Source organism: Oncorhynchus gorbuscha, linkage group LG15 (genome assembly GCF_021184085.1).
Source record: "Oncorhynchus gorbuscha isolate QuinsamMale2020 ecotype Even-year linkage group LG15, OgorEven_v1.0, whole genome shotgun sequence".
NCBI lineage: Eukaryota > Metazoa > Chordata > Actinopteri > Salmoniformes > Salmonidae > Oncorhynchus > Oncorhynchus gorbuscha.
Window position 1 is genome coordinate 70,649,192 of NC_060187.1, and position 21,719 is coordinate 70,670,910.

Genomic DNA, 21,719 nt, shown 5'->3' on the forward strand with positions numbered 1-21,719 from the left:
GTGAGAGACTTCTGGCAGACCTCCAGACAGACTTACCCAGAGACTTCTGACAGACTTACCTAGTGAGAAACATTCAGATAGACTTACCCAGTGAGAGACTTCTGACAAATCTCCAGTTGTTCCAGCAAGTGAGGCAACAGCTGTCCCATGGTCTCGTCCCCCACACATGACTGCACCACGTTGGGCATCTCATGGACCCGCGTCATGATCTTCACCCAGGACTTGTCGATGTTGGAGAAACGTTTTGCCTCCTGTCATTCAGATGATTCAGACTAGATTGTCATTACTAAGTTTGCAAAAAGTTCCTGTGTTTTCCCCCAAAATAAGTGATTTCTGAAAAACCAGGACACTGTAAAAGTTCAAGAAATTGTGGAACCACATCGCTAATAGCATAAGGTTAAAGACGTGTTTTCAGATGAAAAGTCAATGTATTGGTTCTTACCTTGGGTAGCTGTTTGGCTATGTCCCCTCCCACGAACACAGCCTCGAGGTAGATCCACATGTTCTGGACAGTCATCCAGTTCTCTATGATGTCAGTGGTATTGGAAAGGTTCTGAACCCATTTCTGGATCTGGGGCTTGAATGGCGTGTTGTACCTGTGGAACACCAAGTCATCATCTAAGTCAAGCATTGACTACTACAGTACACAAACAACACTAAAAGTCTGTACAATGCAGCTGAAACCTTACAGGGATTTATACAAAGCACCCCCAGTCTAAACACAACTGTTTAAACACAAACACCACAACTGCTGAACTCTAGATGACAAGTCAACTGGATGCTGAAATACAGTGAAGGCTGCTGAGGGGGCTCATAATAATGGCTGGAACGGAGCAAATGGAATGGCATCAGACACCTGTGAACCATGTGTTTAATACTATTCCACAGATTCCGCTCCAGTCATTACCATGAGCCCGTTCTCCACAATTAAGGTCCCACCAACCTCCTGTACTGAAATATGATAAAAAATAGAGAAGAAATCATATATCACTCCGAACCCCCAGGTCATTTGTTGAATTAGGCTAAATTTCACTATTGTTAACAAGCATGAAGCAGAAATTAGTCTAGATTTCCAGGCTAAATAATTTGTGCCTCCAGTAGGTCTCTAATCTAACCTGTTGCTCATGAGTGATCCCAGCACCATGAGGCTGTCCTCCATGTTAGTAATGATCTCAGCGGTGCTGTCGCCCCTCAGCAGCAGCTCCCCTCGCGTCTTGAAGTTGGCAAAGGTGAACGTCTTGTTGTCCCACTCAGCAATCACCTGCTTCAGCTTCTGCTCAATGTTCCTCTCCTTCACCGCACTGATGCAAATATCCTGCCCAGCGGGAGTTCAAACAACATTCATCTTTATTTGACCTTTGTTTAATTAATCAACTTGTCCCATTGGGGTCAAACAACCTTTTTTTCTGGCCTCAATTTACAGTACAGAATAGTTATGGTGAGTGGAGTACCGGTAGTTGTACGGCTATAGAGAATCAATTACCTGGTTCCTACCCGCGTTTCAGCACCAACAACAGCAACAACAAAAATCCATAATCACCTCAATTTCCTCTTTGCATTTGAGGAGCGGAGCTTCCATGATGTTGCGCAGCTTGAAAGTGTCCGTCTCCACCTCGAAGCTGTGTCCTGTCACCTCGGCGATTCTCTTCCAGTGACGCGTCATCATGGCCTTGTTGGTCATCAGTTCCAGTAGGGGGCAACACTCGTTGAAATCATCTATACTTTTCTTCAGGTCAAGGAATGCCTTCCACTCTTTGAGGGCACGGGGCAGCTTGCGACAACTGGAAATGGGAGGGTGAAAAAACACGAACATCTAACTTCCTTTTGGAAATGTAAATCCTCAATGAGATTATTCATCAGTGAGTTCTGTGTAAATGTCTCTCATGGTCTGGGTTGTAGTTTGGTTTCCTTACCGCGTCTGGAAGTCAAGAAGTTCGTCATTGATCCTGTCTATGTGGATGTCGGCCCAGAGGATGTCATAGTATCCGTTGACGGTGTCGATGACACTGTTGTAGAGTCCATAGAGCTTCTGGAGGAGGGTGAGCTGTCTCCTGATCTCCAGCAGCTGAGGGTGTTGGGTCACAGGCAGGCCAAACAGCTCCTCTCCACCAGTGTAGGTGATGTACTTACGGAACAGGTTGTCAAAGCGATTCTGACCGAACAAAATTAAAAGTACAGGAAAGTGCATGAATGGTCACATATATCATTTCCAAAACCATACAACACACAATAATACAATCATGCATGTTGTTGACTATGTTCGATATGGTAGAAATTAGTAATACATAAAATAAATAAGACATAGAACATGTGAATGAAAACCTCTGTGAATGTATCAACTTAATGAAGTGCTGCAGATAGGTATATACTGTAGATTCCTCTCTTGAAGATACACACTGCACTCACCTGAAACATGATGAGACTGTCACTAGCGTCTTGGGGAGCCAGTCCGACAACCATGGGACCGTCCTGGGAATGAAACACAGCCTGCGTCAGCAATTAGCTAGCAGTCTTAATTAGAGCGTGCCAAGTTAACTGTAATAGAAATAGAAATGTCTAAGACCTAGACAGCCTTGGTGTTAGGTGTAGCTGTGAGTAAGACCTAGACAGCCTAGGTGTTACGTGTAGCTGTGAGTAAGACCTAGACAGCCTTGGTGTTAGGTGTAGCTGTGAGTAATACCTAGACAGCCTTGGTGTTAGGTGTAGCTGTGAGTAAGACTTAGACAGCCTTGGTGTTAGGTGTAGCTGTGAGTAAGACCTAGACAGCCTTGGTGTTAGGTGTAGCTGTGAGTAAGACCTAGACAGCCTTGGTGTTAGGTGTAGCTGTGAGTAAGACCTAGACAGCCTAGGTGTTAGGTGTAGCTGTGAGTAAGACCTAGACAGCCTTGGTGTTAGGTGTAGCTGTGAGTAAGACCTAGACAGCCTTGGTGTTAGGTGTAGCTGTGAGTAAGACCTAGACAGCCTAGGTGTTACGTGTAGCTGTGAGTAAGACCTAGACAGCCTTGGTGTTAGGTGTAGCTGTGAGTAAGACCTAGACAGCCTTGGTGTTAGGTGTAGCTGTGAGTAAGACCTAGACAGCCTAGGTGTTACGTGTAGCTGTGAGTAAGACCTAGACAGCCTTGGTGTTAGGTGTAGCTGTGAGTAAGACCTAGACAGCCTTGGTGTTAGGTGTAGCTGTGAGTAAGACCTAGACAGCCTAGGTGTTACGTGTAGCTGTGAGTAAGACCTAGACAGCCTTGGTGTTAGGTGTAGCTGTGAGTAGGACCTAGACAGCCTTGGTGTTAGGTGTAGCTGTGAGTAGGACCTAGACAGCCTTGGTGTTAGGTGTAGCTGTGAGACGTGTCTGAACCTTGTCATAGTCCTGATAGAAGTGTCCACAGTCCTCCACAAACGTCTGCACGTTGTCTATGAGCTCTCCTCTGAAGTTGGGCTGCAGGGACACCAGCTCATTCCGGACCTCTATGCTACGGGCTAGCAGCTTCTCCCAGGTGTAGCGCAGTGTGTCCACCTTCTCTGCCTCCTCCTTCGCCACTACCAGGCCGTACTTATGGAGCATGGCATAGGACTCCTAGAAAAGGGAAAGGAGAAGGCACAGCACTGAACAGACACATGGTACAACACAGATCTCCAGTGTCTTCTCACAACCAAATTCAAGGACTTAATCAAACTATGGGCAAATCCTAACTTCCACCTAAGTTGAATTATCACCCATTGATACCAATGCCCATAGACTAAGTAGAAATTTGACTTAGGTGGGAATTAAGATTTGCCTCCTACTGAATGAAAGTGGACAATTCATACAGTATCTCTCTGCAGTGGTGTAAAGTACTTAAGTAACATACTTTAAAGTACTACTTAAGTAGTTTTTCTGGATATCTGTACTTTACTATTCATATTTTTGTCTACTTTTACTTTTGCTTCACTACATTCCTAAAGAAAATATAGTACTTTTTACTCCATACATTTTCCCTGACAACCAAAAGTACTCAATACATTTTGAATGCTTAGCAGGACAGGAAAATGGTGAAATTCAAGCATTTCTCATGAAAACACATGGTCATCCCTACTCCCTCTGGCTTGGCAGACTCACTAGACACAAAAGCACATTTTTGTCACGCCTTGGTCATTGTATCTTGTGTTTTTGTTATATGTTTGGGTAGGCCAGGGTGTGACATGGGTTTATATGTTGTATTTCGTATTGGGGTTGTATTAATTGGGAGTGTGTATTATTAGGGGTGTGTCTAGTTAGGCTTGGCTGCCTGAGGCGATTCCTAATTGGAGTCAGCTGATTCTCGTTGTCTCGGATTGGGAACCGTATTTAAGCAGCCTGAGTGCGTGTTGTATTTCGTGGGCGATTGTACCTGTCTCTGTGTTAGTCACCAGATAGGCTGTATTAGTTTCACTCGTTTGTTGTTTTCGTATTTTCAGTTATTTCATGTACCGCTATTTTCTTCATTAAAAGTCATGAGTAACCTACACGCTGCATTTCGGTCTGACTCTCTTCAAACAGCAGACGAACTTCATTACAGAATCACCCACCATTCACAGACCGAGCAGCGTGTGAACTGGCAGGAGCTAAAGGAGGACGCTATGGATGGCAGAAGCAGGGATTATACGACGTGGGAAGAAATCGACAGGTGGGCGGCTGACCCAGAGCGAGTGCAGGAGCCCGCCTGGGATTCCCTACAGCAATGCGAAGAGGGCTATACACGTATGGAATCGAGAAGGAAAGCATTGCTATACAGAGCGAAAACCGAAGGTAAAGGGGGAAAGCGCAGAGAGAGAGTGGCTGAGTCAGAGAATAGACCTGAGCCTACTCTCCCTGTTAATCGTGAAGAGCAGTTGCAATGGGAGAGACTGCATCATTTGGAGATTTGGACATGGGAGGAGGAATTAGACGGTCAAGGACCCTGGGAGCAGCCGGGAGAATATCGCCGTCCCAAGGAGGAAATAGAGGCAGCTAAAGCGGAGAGGCGCATGTATGAGGAGGCAGCACGGCGACGTGGTTGGAAACCGGAAAGTCACCCCCAAAAAATATTGGGAGGGGTTAAAAGGGAGAATAGTTATGACCAGGTAGGAAACCTGCGCATACTCCCTGTGCTCACCGTTGGGCTAGAGAGACCGGGCAGGCACCGTGTTATGCTATGGAGCGCACGGTGTTTCCAGTGCGGGTGCAGAGCCAGCTGCGACACATACCAGCCCTTCCTATTTGCCGGGCTAGAGTGGGCATCGAGCCAGGTAAGCTTGGGCAGGCTAGGTGCTCAAGAGCTCCAGTGCGCCTGCACGGTCCGGTCTATCCAGAGCCACGTCTACACACCAGTCCTCCAGGAGCAGCTCCCCGCACCAGGCTTCCTGTGCGTTTCCTCGCGCCAGTACCACCAGTTCCAGCACCACGCACCAGGCCTCCAGTGCGCCTCGCCTGTTCAGCACAGCCAGTGCTTTTCTCCCCTCCTGTGCTATCGGAGTCTCCAGCCTGTTTAGCGCAGCCAGAGCTTTTCTCCTCTCCTGCGCTGCCGGAGTCTCCTGTCTGTTCAGCGCCACCAGTGCTCCCAGTCGGCCCAGCGCGTCCAGTGCGCATCGCCTGTTCAGCACAGCCAGTGCTTTTCTCCCCTCCTGTGCTATCGGAGTCTCCAGCCTGTTTAGCGCAGCCAGAGCCTTTCTCCTCTCCGGCACTGCCGGAGTCTCCTGTCTGTCCAGCGCCACCAGTGCTACCAGTCGGCCCAGCGCGTCCAGTGCGCCTCGCCTGTTCAGCGCAGCCAGAGCTTTTCTCCTCTCCTGCACTGTTGGAGTCTCCCGCCTGTTCAGCTCAGCCAGAGCCTTTCTCCTCTCCTGCGCTGCCGGAGTCTCCTGTCTGCCCAGCGCCGCCAGTCGGCCCAGCGTCACCAGTCTGCCAGGATCCACCAGAAGTGCCAGTCTGCCAGGATCTGCCAGAAGTGCCAGTCTGCCAATATCTTCTAGATCGGCCAGACAACCTTAATCATCCAGGTCCACCAGCCAGCCAGGATTTACCGGAGCCTACTACCTGCCTGAGCTTCCTCTCAGTACTGAGCTTTCTCTCAGTACTAGGCTCCCTCTCTGTACTGGGCTCCCTCTCAGTACCGAGCTTCCTCTCAGTACCGGGCTCCCTCTCAGTACCGGGCTCCCTCTCAGTACCGGGCTTCCCCTCAGTACCGGGCTTCCCCTCAGTACCGGGCTTCCCCTCAGTACCGGGCTGCTTCGGTCCCGTCCTGCCCCTCTGTCCCGAGCTGCCCCTCTGTCCCGAGCTGCCCCTCTGTCCCGAGCTGCCCCTCTGTTCCGAGCCGCCCCTCTGCCCCGAGCTGCCCCTCGGTCCCGAGCTGCCCCTCGGTTATGTGGGGATCAGGGTGAGGACTATTAGGCCATGGTCGGCGGAGAAGGTGGATTATCCTAGGACGCGAAGGGGAGGAACTAGGACATTTATGGAGTGGGGTCCACGTCCCGAGCCAGAACCGCCACCATGGACAGACGCCCACCCGGACCCTCCCTATGCTCTTGAGGTGCGTCCCGGAGTCCGCACCTTAGGGGGGGGGGATTCTGTCACGCCTTGGTCATTGTATCTTGTGTTTTTGTTATATGTTTGGGTAGGCCAGGGTGTGACATGGGTTTATATGTTGTATTTCGTATTGGGGTTGTATTAATTGGGAGTGTGTATTATTAGGGGTGTGTCTAGTTAGGCTTGGCTGCCTGAGGCGATTCCTAATTGGAGTCAGCTGATTCTCGTTGTCTCGGATTGGGAACCGTATTTAGGCAGCCTGAGTGCGCGTTGTATTTCGTGGGTGATTGTACCTGTCTCTGTGTTAGTCACCAGATAGGCTGTATTAGTTTCACTCGTTTGTTGTTTTCGTATTTTCAGTTATTTCATGTACCGCTATTTTCTTCATTAAAAGTCATGAGTAACCTACACGCTGCATTTCGGTCTGACTCTCTTCAAACAGCAGATGAACTTCATTACAATTTTGTAAATAATGTCTGAATGTTAGAGTGTGCCCCTGGCTATCCATACATTTTAAGTACAAGAAAATGGTGCTGTCTGCTTTGCTTAATATAAGGAATGTTTATTATTTATACATTTACTTTTGATACTTAAGTATATTTAAAACCAAATACTTTTAGACTTTTACCCAGGTACTATTTTACTGGCTCACATTCAATTTTACTTGAGTTACTTTCTATTAAGGTAGCTATACTTTTACTCAAATATGACAATTGGGTACTCTTTCCACCACTGTCTCTCTGAAAGAAGTGTGCATTTGTGTTCCCTACCTCGATGGGTCCCACATGGAAGTCAATGGAGATCTGCTGCTCTCTGATCTCCTTCAGCGATGCCATGGCGATGCGGATGTCATCCAAGTCTTTGATTGGTCGGTTCAGTTTCTTTGCCGCCTCATCCACTAACGTGAAGATGTTCTCCATATCTGTCCGGTACTTCCTGTTACAGTGCAGGCCATAGTCCACCATCCAGCTCTTAGTCTCCGCAGTCAGGGCCATCTTCAGGTCAGCTGTTCAACAACAAATCAGATATTAGTCTGATAATAGTCAGATATTCATGCAGTGTTGAAAAAATGAAACAACAGTATTGCGAAATTCTACTTAGAACATGTGCAGTTATATTTGGCAGACTTGTCTTGTGAGGTTAATGCAGGGGATTAGCAGTCAATTGCTTTGAAATAGCCCAAAATGTCACATAACGGGGAGAAAATTGTAGAGAGATACAGGTCAGTCTACAGTTACCTGTATTTTTATTTTTTATTCAGCCCTCTACGTCCCACAGCTATGTACCCGTATAGAGGGCCAGAGCTCCCACAGTGATGTACTCTAACTGTATACAGGGCCAGAGCTCCCACAGTGATGTACTCTACCTGTATAGAGGGCCATAGCTCCTACAGTGATGTACTCTACCTGTATAGAGGGCCAGAGCTCCCACAGTGATGTACTCTACCTGTATAGAGGGCCAGAGCTCCTACAGTGATGTACTCTACCTGTATAGAGGGCCAGAGCTCCCACAGTGATGTACTCTACCTGTATAGAGGGCCAGAGCTCCCACAGTGATGTACTCTACCTGTATAGAGGGCCAGAGCTCCCACAGTGATGTACTCTACCTGTATAGAGGGCCAGAGCTCCTACAGGGATGTACTCTACCTGTATAGAGGGCCAGAGCTCCCACAGTGATGTACTCTACCTGTATAGAGGGCCAGAGCTCCCACAGTGATGTACTCTACCTGTATAGAGGGCCAGAGCTCCTACAGTGATGTACTCTACCTGTATAGAGGGCCATAGCTCCTACAGGGATGTACTCTACCTGTATAGAGGGCCAGAGCTCCCACAGTGATGTACTCTACCTGTATAGAGGGCCAGAGCTCCCACAGTGATGTACTCTACCTGGATAGAGGGCCATAGCTCCTACAGTGATGTACTCTACCTGTATAGAGGGGCCAGAGCTCCCACAGTGATGTACTCTACCTGTATAGAGGGCCAGAGCTCCCACAGTGATGTACTCTACCTGTATAGAGGGCCAGAGCTCCTACAGTGATGTACTCTACCTGTATAGAGGGCCATAGCTCCTACAGTGATGTACTCTACCTGTATAGAGGGCCATAGCTCCCACAGTGATGTACTCTACCTGTATAGAGGGCCAGAGCTCCCACAGTGATGTACTCTACCTGTATAGAGGGCCAGAGCTCCCACAGTGATGTACTCTACCTGTATAGAGGACCAGATCTCCCACAGTGATGTACTCTACCTGGATAGAGGGCCAGAGCTCCCACAGTGATGTACTCTACCTGGATAGAGGGCCAGAGCTCCCACAGTGATGTACTCTACCTGTATAGAGGGCCATAGCTCCTACAGTGATGTACTCTACCTGTATAGAGGGCCAGATCTCCCACAGTGATGTACTCTACCTGGATAGAGGGCCATAGCTCCTACAGTGATGTACTCTACCTGTATAGAGGGCCATAGCTCTTACAGTGATGTACTCTACCTGTATAGAGGGCCAGAGCTCCCACAGTGATGTACTCTACCTGTATAGAGGGCCAGAGCTCCCACAGTGATGTACTCTACCTGTATAGAGGACCAGATCTCCCACAGTGATGTACTCTACCTGGATAGAGGGCCAGAGCTCCCACAGTGATGTACTCTACCTGGATAGAGGGCCAGAGCTCCCACAGTGATGTATGTCTACCTGTATAGAGGGCCATAGCTCCTACAGTGATGTACTCTACCTGTATAGAGGGCCAGATCTCCCACAGTGATGTACTCTACCTGGATAGAGGGCCATAGCTCCTACAGTGATGTACTCTACCTGTATACAGGGCCAGAGCTCCCACAGTGATGTACTCTACCTGTATAGAGGGTGATGTACCATAGAGCTCCCACAGTGATGTACTCTACCTGTATAGAGGGCCAGAGCTCCCACAGTGATGTACTCTACCTGTATAGAGGGCCAGAGCTCCCACAGTGATGTACTCTACCTGTATAGAGGGCCAGAGCTCCCACAGTGATGTACTCTACCTGTATAGGGCCAGGGATGTACCAGAGCTCCCACAGTGATGTACTCTACCTGTATAGAGGGCCAGAGCTCCCACAGTGATGTACTCTACCTGTATAGAGGGCCAGAGCTCCTACAGGATGTACTCTACCTGTATAGAGGGCCAGAGCTCCCACAGTGATGTACTCTACCTGTATAGAGGGCCAGAGCTCCCACAGTGATGTACTCTACCTGTATAGAGGGCCAGAGCTCCTGTATAGAGGGCTGTACTCTACCTGTATAGAGGGCCAGAGCTCCTACAGGGATGTACTCTACCTGTATAGAGGGCCAGAGCTCCCACAGTGATGTACTCTACCTGTATAGAGGGCCAGAGCTCCCACAGTGATGTACTCTACCTGGATAGAGGGCCATAGCTCCTACAGTGATGTACTCTACCTGTATAGAGGGCCAGAGCTCCCACAGTGATGTACTCTACCTGTATAGAGGGCCAGAGCTCCCACAGTGATGTACTCTACCTGTATAGAGGGCCAGAGCTCCTACAGTGATGTACTCTACCTGTATAGAGGGCCAGAGCTCCTACAGTGATGTACTCTACCTGTATAGAGGGCCATAGCTCTTACAGTGATGTACTCTACCTGTATAGAGGGCCAGAGCTCCCACAGTGATGTACTCTACCTGTATAGAGGGCCAGAGCTCCCACAGTGATGTACTCTACCTGTATAGAGGACCAGATCTCCCACAGTGATGTACTCTACCTGGATAGAGGGCCAGAGCTCCCACAGTGATGTACTCTACCTGGATAGAGGGCCAGAGCCAGAGCTCCCTGTGATGTACTCTACCTGTATAGAGGGCCATAGCTCCTACAGTGATGTACTCTACCTGTATAGAGGGCCAGATCTCCCACAGTGATGTACTCTACCTGGATAGAGGGCCAGAGCTCCTACAGTGATGTACTCTACCTGTATAGAGGGCCATAGCTCCTACAGTGATGTACTCTACCTACCAGTCCCACAGTGATGTACTCTACCTGTATAGAGGGCCAGAGCTCCCACAGTGATGTACTCTACCTGTATAGAGGGCCAGAGCTCCCACAGTGATGTACTCTACCTGTATAGAGGGCCAGAGCTCCCACAGTGATGTACTCTACCTGGATAGAGGGCCAGAGCTCCCACAGTGATGTACTCTACCTGGATAGAGGGCCAGAGCTCCCACAGTGATGTACTCTACCTGTATAGAGGGCCATAGCTCCTACAGTGATGTACTCTACCTGTATAGAGGGCCAGATCTCCCACAGTGATGTACTCTACCTGGATAGAGGGCCATAGCTCCTACAGTGATGTACTCTACCTGTATACAGGGCCAGAGCTCCCACAGTGATGTACTCTACCTGTATAGAGGGCCAGAGCTCCCACAGTGATGTACTCTACCTGTATAGAGGGCCAGAGCTCCCACAGTGATGTACTCTACCTGTATAGAGGGCCAGAGCTCCCTGTATAGAGGGCCACAGTGATGTACTCTATGTACCTGTATAGAGGGCCAGAGCTCCCACAGTGATGTACTCTACCTGTATAGAGGGCCAGAGCTCCCACAGTGATGTACTCTACCTGTATAGAGGGCCAGAGCTCCTACAGGGATGTACTCTACCTGTATAGAGGGCCAGAGCTCCTACAGGGATGTACTCTACCTGTATAGAGGGCCAGAGCTCCCACAGTGATGTACTCTACCTGTATAGAGGGCCAGAGCTCCCTGTACAGTGATGTACTCCTGGATAGAGGGCCATGAGCTCCTACAGTGATGTACTCTACCTGTATAGAGGGCCAGAGCTCCCACAGTGATGTACTCTACCTGTATAGAGGGCCAGAGCTCCTACAGTGATGTACTCTACCTGTATAGAGGGCCATAGCTCCTACAGTGATGTACTCTACCTGTATAGAGGGCCACTCCTGTGATGTACTCTACCTGATAGGGGCCAGAGCTCCCACAGTGATGTACTCTACCTGTATAGAGGGCCAGAGCTCCCACAGTGATGTACTCTACCTGTATAGAGGGCCAGAGCTCCTACAGTGATGTACTCTACCTGTATAGAGGGCCAGAGCTCCCACAGTGATGTACTCTACCTGTATAGAGGGCCAGAGTACTCCCTGTACAGTGATGTACTCTACCTGGATAGAGGGCCAGAGCTCCCACAGTGATGTACTCTACCTGTATAGAGGGCCAGAGCTCCTACAGTGATGTACTCTACCTGTATAGAGGGCCAGAGCTCCCAGCTCCTACAGTGATGTACTCTACCTGTATAGAGGGCCATAGCTCCTACAGCTCTTACAGTGATGTACTCTACCTGTATAGAGGGCCAGAGCTCCCACAGTGATGTACTCTACCTGTATAGAGGGCCAGAGCTCCCACAGTGATGTACTCTACCTGTATAGAGGACCAGATCTCCCACAGTGATGTACTCTACCTGGATAGAGGGCCAGAGCTCCCACAGTGATGTACTCTACCTGGATAGAGGGCCAGAGCTCCCACAGTGATGTACTCTACCTGTATAGAGGGCCAGAGCTCCTACAGTGATGTACTCTACCTGTATAGAGGGCCAGATCTCCCACAGTGATGTACTCTACCTGGATAGAGGGCCATAGCTCCTACAGTGATGTACTCTACCTGTATACAGGGCCAGAGCTCCCACAGTGATGTACTCTACCTGTATAGAGGGCCAGAGCTCCCACAGTGATGTACTTTACCTGTATAGAGGGCCAGAGCTCCTACAGTGATGTACTCTACCTGTATAGAGGGCCATAGCTCCTACAGTGATGTACTCTACCTGTATAGAGGGCCATAGCTCTTACAGTGATGTACTCTACCTGTATAGAGGGCCAGAGCTCCCACAGTGATGTACTCTACCTGTATAGAGGGCCAGAGCTCCCACAGTGATGTACTCTACCTGTGATGTACTCTAGAGGACCAGATCTCCCACAGTGATGTACTCTACCTGGATAGAGGGCCAGAGCTCCCACAGTGATGTACTCTACCTGGATAGAGGGCCAGAGCTCCCACAGTGATGTACTCTACCTGTATAGAGGGCCATAGCTCCTACAGTGATGTACTCTACCTGTATAGAGGGCCAGATCTCCCACAGTGATGTACTCTACCTGGATAGAGGGCCATAGCTACTACAGTGATGTACTCTACCTGTATACAGGGCCAGAGCTCCCACAGTGATGTACTCTACCTGTATAGAGGGCCAGAGCTCCCACAGTGATGTACTCTACCTGTATAGAGGGCCAGAGCTCCTACAGGGATGTACTCTACCTGTATAGAGGGCCAGAGCTCCCACAGTGATGTACTCTACCTTGTATAGGGGGCCAGAGCTCCCACAGTGATGTACTCTACCTGTATAGAGGGCCAGAGCTCCTACTCTACCTGTATAGGATGTACTCTACCTGTATAGAGGGCCATAGCTCCTACAGGATGTACTCTACCTGTATAGAGGGCCAGAGCTCCCACAGTGATGTACTCTACCTGTATAGAGGGCCAGAGCTCCCACAGTGATGTACTCTACCTGTATAGAGGGCCAGAGCTCCCTGTACAGTGATGTACTCTACCTGGATAGAGGGCCAGAGCTCCCACAGTGATGTACTCTACCTGTATACAGGGCCAGAGCTCCTACAGTGATGTACTCTACCTGTATAGAGGGCCAGAGCTCCCACAGTGATGTACTCTACCTGTATAGAGGGCCAGAGCTCCTACAGTGATGTACTCTACCTGTATAGAGGGCCATAGCTCCTGTACAGTGATGTACTCTACCTGTATAGAGGGCCATAGCTCCTACAGTGATGCACTCTACCTGTATAGAGGGCCAGAGCTCCCACAGTGATGTACTCTACCTGTATAGAGGGCCAGAGCTCCCACAGTGATGTACTCTACCTGTATAGAGGACCAGATCTCCCACAGTGATGTACTCTACCTGGATAGAGGGCCAGAGCTCCCACAGTGATGTACTCTACCTGTATAGAGGGCCATAGCTCCTACAGTGATGTACTCTACCTGTATAGAGGGCCAGAGCTCCCACAGTGATGTACTCTACCTGGATAGAGGGCCAGAGCTCCCACAGTGATGTACTCTACCTGTATAGAGGGCCATAGCTCCTACAGTGATGTACTCTACCTGTATAGAGGGCCAGAGCTCCCACAGTGATGTACTCTACCTGTATAGAGGACCAGAGCTCCCACAGTGATGTACTCTACCTGGATAGAGGGCCAGAGCTCCTACAGTGATGTACTCTACCTGTATACAGGGCCAGAGCTCCTACAGTGATGTACTCTACCTGTATACAGGGCCAGAGCTCCCACAGTGATGTACTCTACCTGTATAGAGGGCCAGAGCTCCCACAGTGATGTGCTCTACCTGTATACAGGGCCAGAGCTCCTACAGTGATGTACTCTACCTGTATACAGGGCCAGAGCTCCCACAGTGATGTACTCTACCTGGATAGAGGGCCACAGCTCCCACAGTGATGTACTCTACCTGTATAGAGGGCCAGAGCTCCCACAGTGATGTGCTCTACCTGTATAGAGGGCCAGAGCTCCTACAGTGATGTACTCTACCTGTATACAGGGCCAGAGCTCCCACAGTGATGTACTCTACCTGTATACAGGGCCAGAGCTCCCACAGTGATGTACTCTAGCTGTATAGAGGGCCAGAGCTCCCACAGTGATGTACTCTACCTGTATAGAGGGCCAGAGCTCCCACAGTGATGTACTCTACCTGTATAGAGGGCCAGAGCTCCTACAGGGATGTACTCTACCTGTATAGAGGGCCAGAGCTCCCACAGTGATGTACTCTACCTGTATAGAGGGCCAGAGCTCCCACAGTGATGTACTCTACCTGTATAGAGGGCCAGAGCTCCTACGGGGATGTACTCTACCTGTATAGAGGGCCATAGCTCCTACAGGGATGTACTCTACCTGTATAGAGGGCCAGAGCTCCCACAGTGATGTACTCTACCTGTATAGAGGGCCAGAGCTCCCACAGTGATGTACTCTACCTGGATAGAGGGCCATAGCTCCTACAGTGATGTACTCTACCTGTATAGAGGGCCAGAGCTCCCACAGTGATGTACTCTACCTGTATAGAGGGCCAGAGCTCCCACAGTGATGTACTCTACCTGTATAGAGGGCCAGAGCTCCTACAGTGATGTACTCTACCTGTATAGAGGGCCATAGCTCCTACAGTGATGTACTCTACCTGTATAGAGGGCCATAGCTCCTACAGTGATGTACTCTACCTGTATAGAGGGCCAGAGCTCCCACAGTGATGTACTCTACCTGTATAGAGGGCCAGAGCTCCCACAGTGATGTACTCTACCTGTATAGAGGACCAGATCTCCCACAGTGATGTACTCTACCTGGATAGAGGGCCAGAGCTCCCACAGTGATGTACTCTACCTGTATAGAGGGCCATAGCTCCTACAGTGATGTACTCTACCTGTATAGAGGGCCAGAGCTCCCACAGTGATGTACTCTACCTGGATAGAGGGCCAGAGCTCCCACAGTGATGTACTCTACCTGTATAGAGGGCCATAGCTCCTACAGTGATGTACTCTACCTGTATAGAGGGCCAGAGCTCCCACAGTGATGTACTCTACCTGTATAGAGGGCCAGAGCTCCCACAGTGATGTACTCTACCTGTATAGAGGACCAGAGCTCCCACAGTGATGTACTCTACCTGGATAGAGGGCCAGAGCTCCTACAGTGATGTACTCTACCTGTATACAGGGCCAGAGCTCCTACAGTGATGTACTCTACCTGTATACAGGGCCAGAGCTCCCACAGTGATGTACTCTACCTGTATAGAGGGCCAGAGCTCCCACAGTGATGTGCTCTACCTGTATACAGGGCCAGAGCTCCTACAGTGATGTACTCTACCTGTATACAGGGCCAGAGCTCCCACAGTGATGTACTCTACCTGGATAGAGGGCCAGAGCTCCCACAGTGATGTACTCTACCTGTATAGAGGGCCAGAGCTCCCACAGTGATGTGCTCTACCTGTATACAGGGCCAGAGCTCCTACAGTGATGTACTCTACCTGTATACAGGGCCAGAGCTCCCACAGTGATGTACTCTACCTGGATAGAGGGCCAGAGCTCCTACAGTGATGTACTCTACCTGTATACAGGGCCAGAGCTCCCACAGTGATGTACTCTACCTGGATAGAGGGCCAGAGCTCCTACAGTGATGTGCTCTACCTGTATACAGGGCCAGAGCTCCTACAGTGATGTACTCTACCTGTATACAGGGCCAGAGCTCCTACAGTGATGTACTCTACCTGGATAGAGGGCCAGAGCTCCTACAGTGATGTACTCTACCTGTATACAGGGCCAGAGCTCCCACAGTGATGTACTCTACCTGTATAGAGGGCCAGAGCTCCCACAGTGATGTACTCTACCTGGATAGAGGGCCAGAGCTCCCACAGTGATGTACTCTACCTGTATAGAGGGCCAGAGCTCCCACAGTGATGTGCTCTACCTGTATACAGGGCCAGAGCTCCTACAGTGATGTACTCTACCTGTATACAGGGCCAGAGCTCCCACAGTGATGTACTCTACCTGGATAGAGGGCCAGAGCTCCTACAGTGATGTACTCTACCTGTATACAGGGCCAGAGCTCCCACAGTGATGTACTCTACCTGGATAGAGGGCCAGAGCTCCTACAGTGATGTGCTCTACCTGTATACAGGGCCAGATCTCCTACAGTGATGTACTCTACCTGTATACAGGGCCAGAGCTCCTACAGTGATGTACTCTACCTGGATAGAGGGCCAGAGCTCCTACAAGGATGTACTCTACCTGTATACAGGGCCAGAGCTCCCACAGTGATGTACTCAGGCTCAGCGTTGATCTCCAGCTCCAGGTCTTTGTAGTAGAGGATCTGAGACTCAAACTCAGACAGCAGAGGGCTGCCCTGGCTGAACTTCTGGATGGTGTCCTCTCGCTCCTTCCTCCAGATGTGGTGGTAACGACTGAAGTGGTCCAGAGCATTCACCACATCCTTGTTAACAACACAACAGCCAGCTCTTAAATGCACTTTCAATAAAGTTTGAATTGAACTGATTTGATTTATGTCTCCTTTTCACATCAACATCTTAGGGGATAGGTGTCCGTATCAAACACAAAATAGTTAGAATTTGACACACTAAGGTCAGAACGTTAGGAACACAGGAGAAACAGACGTTTAATTTTTATTTTGTGTGTACACCTGTATGTACCTTCTTGGTAGAGTTGATGGAGGTGCTGAGCACAGACACCAGCTTGATGATCTCCTTGTTCTCAGACACACTCTTGTAGTAGTTCCTGGCCTGGAAAGGTATAGCCTGGATCACAGAGGCGGAGATGTCTGAAGTACTGCTATTAGGCAGGCTCCTGTAGGTGGTCTCTCCGTCCTCTGACTCACTGTCACTCTTGTCCTGTCTCAGAGCAGCCATGCCTCTCTCACTCATCTTCCTCTGTGTTGGCATGAACATAATAATTCATGTTTGGTCTTTGTTTTAAGAAAAACTAAAACCTTAATCTCATGATTTGATTTGAAAGTGTTTTATATATAATTCCACACTATGATGTTGGAATAATATGAAAGTGATAATTGTACGAGCTGTTTGGAAAGACTGCCTGACATTTCAGCCTGTTTTGGTGGGATGGAGTTTTGTCCTGACGATAACAGCTAGTTTCAGTTTTCCTCTCCCCACACAGACCACACTCAGACAGTCCTAACAAATTATTGCTTGAGAAATAGCTCTTTGCTATGAAGCAATTTTTTCCCTTCTAATTGAAAACAATCACAGTAAGGTACTTAATTGTTACCCAGAAATTATTTGATATTGAAGCTTTAAGCCACAACAAGCCCACCTTGGAGATCCTCTCCTTGCTCCACTGGCCGACTCCTTTGCTAACACTGACCACACTCTCCACAGCCCGGTTCAGAGCCTGCTGGACCTCTTCCAGGGCTGGGACCATGGCGATGTTGGGGATGGACAGGGTCACACTGGTCCTGAAGATAGGCTGCTGACCACTGCCCTTCAGACGGCTGGGGGAATCACTCTCTGCTGTGGGTGGAGGGCCGATATTGAAGTAGTGAGAAATGGAATGGGAAACCCTCATGACGGCCCCACCTTACTCCAACATGGATAGGGTTGAGCTCAAAGGGTTGCACTTGGTGACAACTGCTAATGTAAAAGGGGCTTTATAAATACATTAGATTGATGGAACTTACTCAGGAAGTGCAGTAGTGAGGAGGCGTGGAGGCGTTTGCGGAGGGTCTCCAGGGTGTTGCGTGTGAGCCTCAGCAGGGCGTCCACGTTACGTTGGTTGAAGTGGGACAGAAGCTCTTCAGCCTCCTCCTCCATCACCTCCAGCAGGTCTTTCTTCTTCTTCCTCTTCACCAGGGGAGACGGGGGGCCTGTGATGCTCGCTGCCGTGGTGTTACGAGACAGCAGGTTGATGCGACCCTCTGACTTACCCTCCTCCCCTGGGAAGAGGCATGAACAGACGTGAATACACCTGCATGTACACAGGCACGCACACGTTCTCATTTTCAGTCTGTAACAGTCAGTCTTTGTGCACCTGAACAATCGTTTTGCTATTGTACCCTTTCCCTTGTATTCTGCTGACCCTGTTATCACTCTCCGTTTGCATTTTGCGGCATCATGATTATCACAGTTAAAACTGTAGGTTACAGTACCTTCACTCTCCACTAGGTCCATATTAGTCCTGCTCTCCTCTAGCAGTTCCTCCTCCCCCTCCTTGTTCAGCTCAAACTCCAGCAGCATGTTGATGAGCTCATTGGTTGCCTCCTCCACCAGGGAACTCTTGGCATGGAGACTCTGAGCTCCCTTTATACACAGCTCCTACCATGATATAACAGAATAAAGTACATTAGCCTATATCAGGGGTAGGCAACCCTGTTCCTGGAGTGCTGCAGGTACTGCAGGATTTTGTTCCAACTAGGCACCCCAACCAGGTCAGTTAAATCAAATACCTGTACCTGCAACACTCCAGGACCAGGGTTGCTTACCCCTGGTCCTATATGCATAAAGATTGTGTTTATACTGAACTAGTACTGAACTAAATATACTGTTTTGTCTGGACAATGTTGTTATCACTGACGATGGGTGACTGTGTTACCATTACAGGCTGTTGATGATGCAATTATTATGCCTAACAAGCATGTATGTGTATAACACATGAGTAATGCAGAGGGAATCTTTGTTTACCCTGGTGGTCTGAAAGAACTCTTCACAGCTGAAAGGTTCCTCCAGGGGCAGAACCCACAGTGTGGCTCCACTCATCTCCTGCAGCACAGCGTCTATCCTGAACTCCACCAGGTCATTCACTCTGTCCATCAGCAGCTCCAGGTCCGCTGGACACACAGGTTACAGGTCAGAGGTCATGCACAGCACCACGGTGTCACCGGGGGTCACAAGGAAACAGCAGTTACAATCAGCTTTGCTCACTGGGACAGCAGATATAACTTTTTCCAATGGGATATTTGACATGAGTTGATCAGGCACAATTAGCTGCGATCAAAGTTTCGGTGTACTTACGGTTCTGGTTATTGTGGTGAGATTGTTCTCCTGTTTTATAGTATGGTGCTATGACCGAGCACAGTACAGTGCTGACAAGGTTAGATTGGACATGGTTACATACTGAGAGCACTGTTGATGCGGCTGAGGTATTTCTCGATGTTCAGTGAGGTCCAGTTGAGGGAGGTTAGGCCTGGCAGAATAGCTTTGTCTACCTTAGCAACATGAGGTATCACCAGTTGCCCAAAGGCACTCTGGATCTTAGCCCGGACCCTGGCGTTCTCCGTCAGAACCAGCTGTGGATGGGCGTCAGAAATAGAGAAATTTTACTTAATACACTTTACTTAATACCTGCCGTTATAATGTCTTCACCCTTATAATGTCTTCTGATCATCGCATTAAGATTCTCCTGACTAAATATCAGCCCATAGGACTTCCTACTCAATTCAAAATGAATTGAAATGACAGCCCTTGTATTACTGTCGTTGAGTGTATGTAAAGCTTTTTAAAGATACAGGATACAGTATCATGCTCAATATGCGTCCATTGATCAAAAGGCATCATGGAAAACAGAGAGTACCTGCAGCTTGTTGTAGTTCTTCTTGAGGGCATCTTGTTTCTGCTGTAAGATGGCTGCGAAGGGAGGAATCTCCAGCCTCATCCTGGTCATGCAGTCTGTCTCCCTAATCTGAGTCAGGATCTGGGGGTCAAAGTTGACAAACAGGTCCCCCGTATCGGGACATTTGACCAGCAAAGAGGCCTGGAGGCCCAGTCTGACCTCCTCGATCTGGGGAGTGGGAAAGAGTGAGATTGGGAAAGAGTGAGATAGAGAAAGAGAGAGAAAGAGAGAGAGTGTAATGGGTGCGTGTTGGTGGCAGGGAAGTCAGGCGCAGGAGAATCGAACTTGGTATAAACAGAGTTGTTTAATCAGTGCTTCACAAAACTCCAAAACCAAAATGACAAAATAATAAAAAGTGGGTACAAAACCCGTTGCGCACCAACACATAATACACAAACATACAATCAAACAATCTCCGACACGGACATGAGGGGAAAAAGGGGGTTAGATACACAAAATGTCATTGATGGGATTGGAACCAGGTGTGAAGGAAGACAAGACAAAACCAATGGAAAATGACGTCGACCGCCGAACACCGGAACAAGGAGAGGGACTGACTTCGGCGGAAGTCGTGACAGAGAGAGATGTAGAGGGAAAGAGAGAGAGAAATGTAGAGAGACAGCATGAGTGTGAGAGATTGAGTGAGAGAGAGTGAGAGAGACCAGAGAGAGGGAGAGAGCAAGCGAGAGAGCGCGAGAGAGAGATGGAGAGAGAGAGCAAGAGAGCGTATGAGTCATATGAGTAATCTACAGTATGTCTGTGGGAAATCAACAAGTCAATGAAAAGTAATATCAGTCTTGCCAACTACGACAGCACAGATCTGGGACCAGGCTACAGATAAGGTACAGATCAACATTAATAACAGTAACAGTTAACGCTGCTATGCTTCTGGAGTATAGGTCCAGCCAGTACACCAGAGACCGTGTCAAGAGTCTCAGAGTATGAATGCTGATTAAGTTTTGCCTTTAAGATCACAATAAATAAGACAACCAGGAGGGGCCCTGTCTCACCTGCTTCATCCATCCACTGTGGTAGAGCATCTCAAACTCCAGCAGCACCCTGGCCACCCTGTTGTAGTTCCTGATGATGCGTTTGGCATCGGCCGTAGCCAGCACCCCAGGTGATTCCTGAAACAGATCCATGGGTTCCTGGATCCTCCGGTACAGCTGGCGGGCCCACAGGATCTTACCGGCTACCGGGGGCAGGTCCCGTCCAATGGGGGGATCCATCTTCTGCTTGGTGTAGTTACGGGACACCATCTCTATGTCTCTCCCATAGTTCTGAAGGATCTGCTGGTACTTCTCATCGATGCCCAGGTCTGGGATGCCCAGTCTTAGTGATGTAAGGGGAGATTTTGATATCAAATGAAGAATGAATGAAATGGCTGTTAAATGGACTGAAATGAATTGAAGGTTAGTTTGAAATAGAGGTGGATTGAAATAACGGTACCTTTCACATTTCTTCAGTACATTCAAAGCCCTCTCTGTGTTTTGAATGTTATCGAATGTGTTATCCATGAAGGTCTTCAGCTGATTCTGAAAGCAAATGAACACAACAAACAATTGTGCAAGTAAATTATGCGATTATTCAGAAGTGTTTTGTTATGATTTACCGGTAAGTTTGCTATTAAATGTGGACTTACATGCAAGGCAGCGGTATTTTTACAAAACTCATCATAGTCCTGATCAAAGTCTGTTCTTCTCTGATCAAGGAAACTGTATTGCTTTTTCTTTATGCTCAATACAATGCTCTGAAAATAAAAGGCAGACAGGTTATTTTCCATTCTTTCCAAAGCTCTTGAGGCTTTTGATCATTTCTTGTGTCTGTATTCATTCCAACCAAAGCCAAACGACTGTCAACAATGTTTCTGTTGAATGTTGTGAGACTGTTGGGTTTAATTTAATTTTAATCAGAGTAGTAGGCCACATAATATAGAATGTAGAATGACGATGACATGCAGCTTCTGGCTGGACACCATCCCTATTTAAAGATCCTCCATATACAATGGCAGGGATGAAAGGCAGT

At 48.8% G+C, this 21,719-nt stretch overlaps 1 pseudogene; it reads right to left on the reverse strand.

Moving 5' to 3' along the window:
• LOC123997315 overlaps positions 1-21,719 on the reverse strand; it is a 141,041-nt pseudogene that overhangs the window by 49,624 nt on the left and 69,698 nt on the right.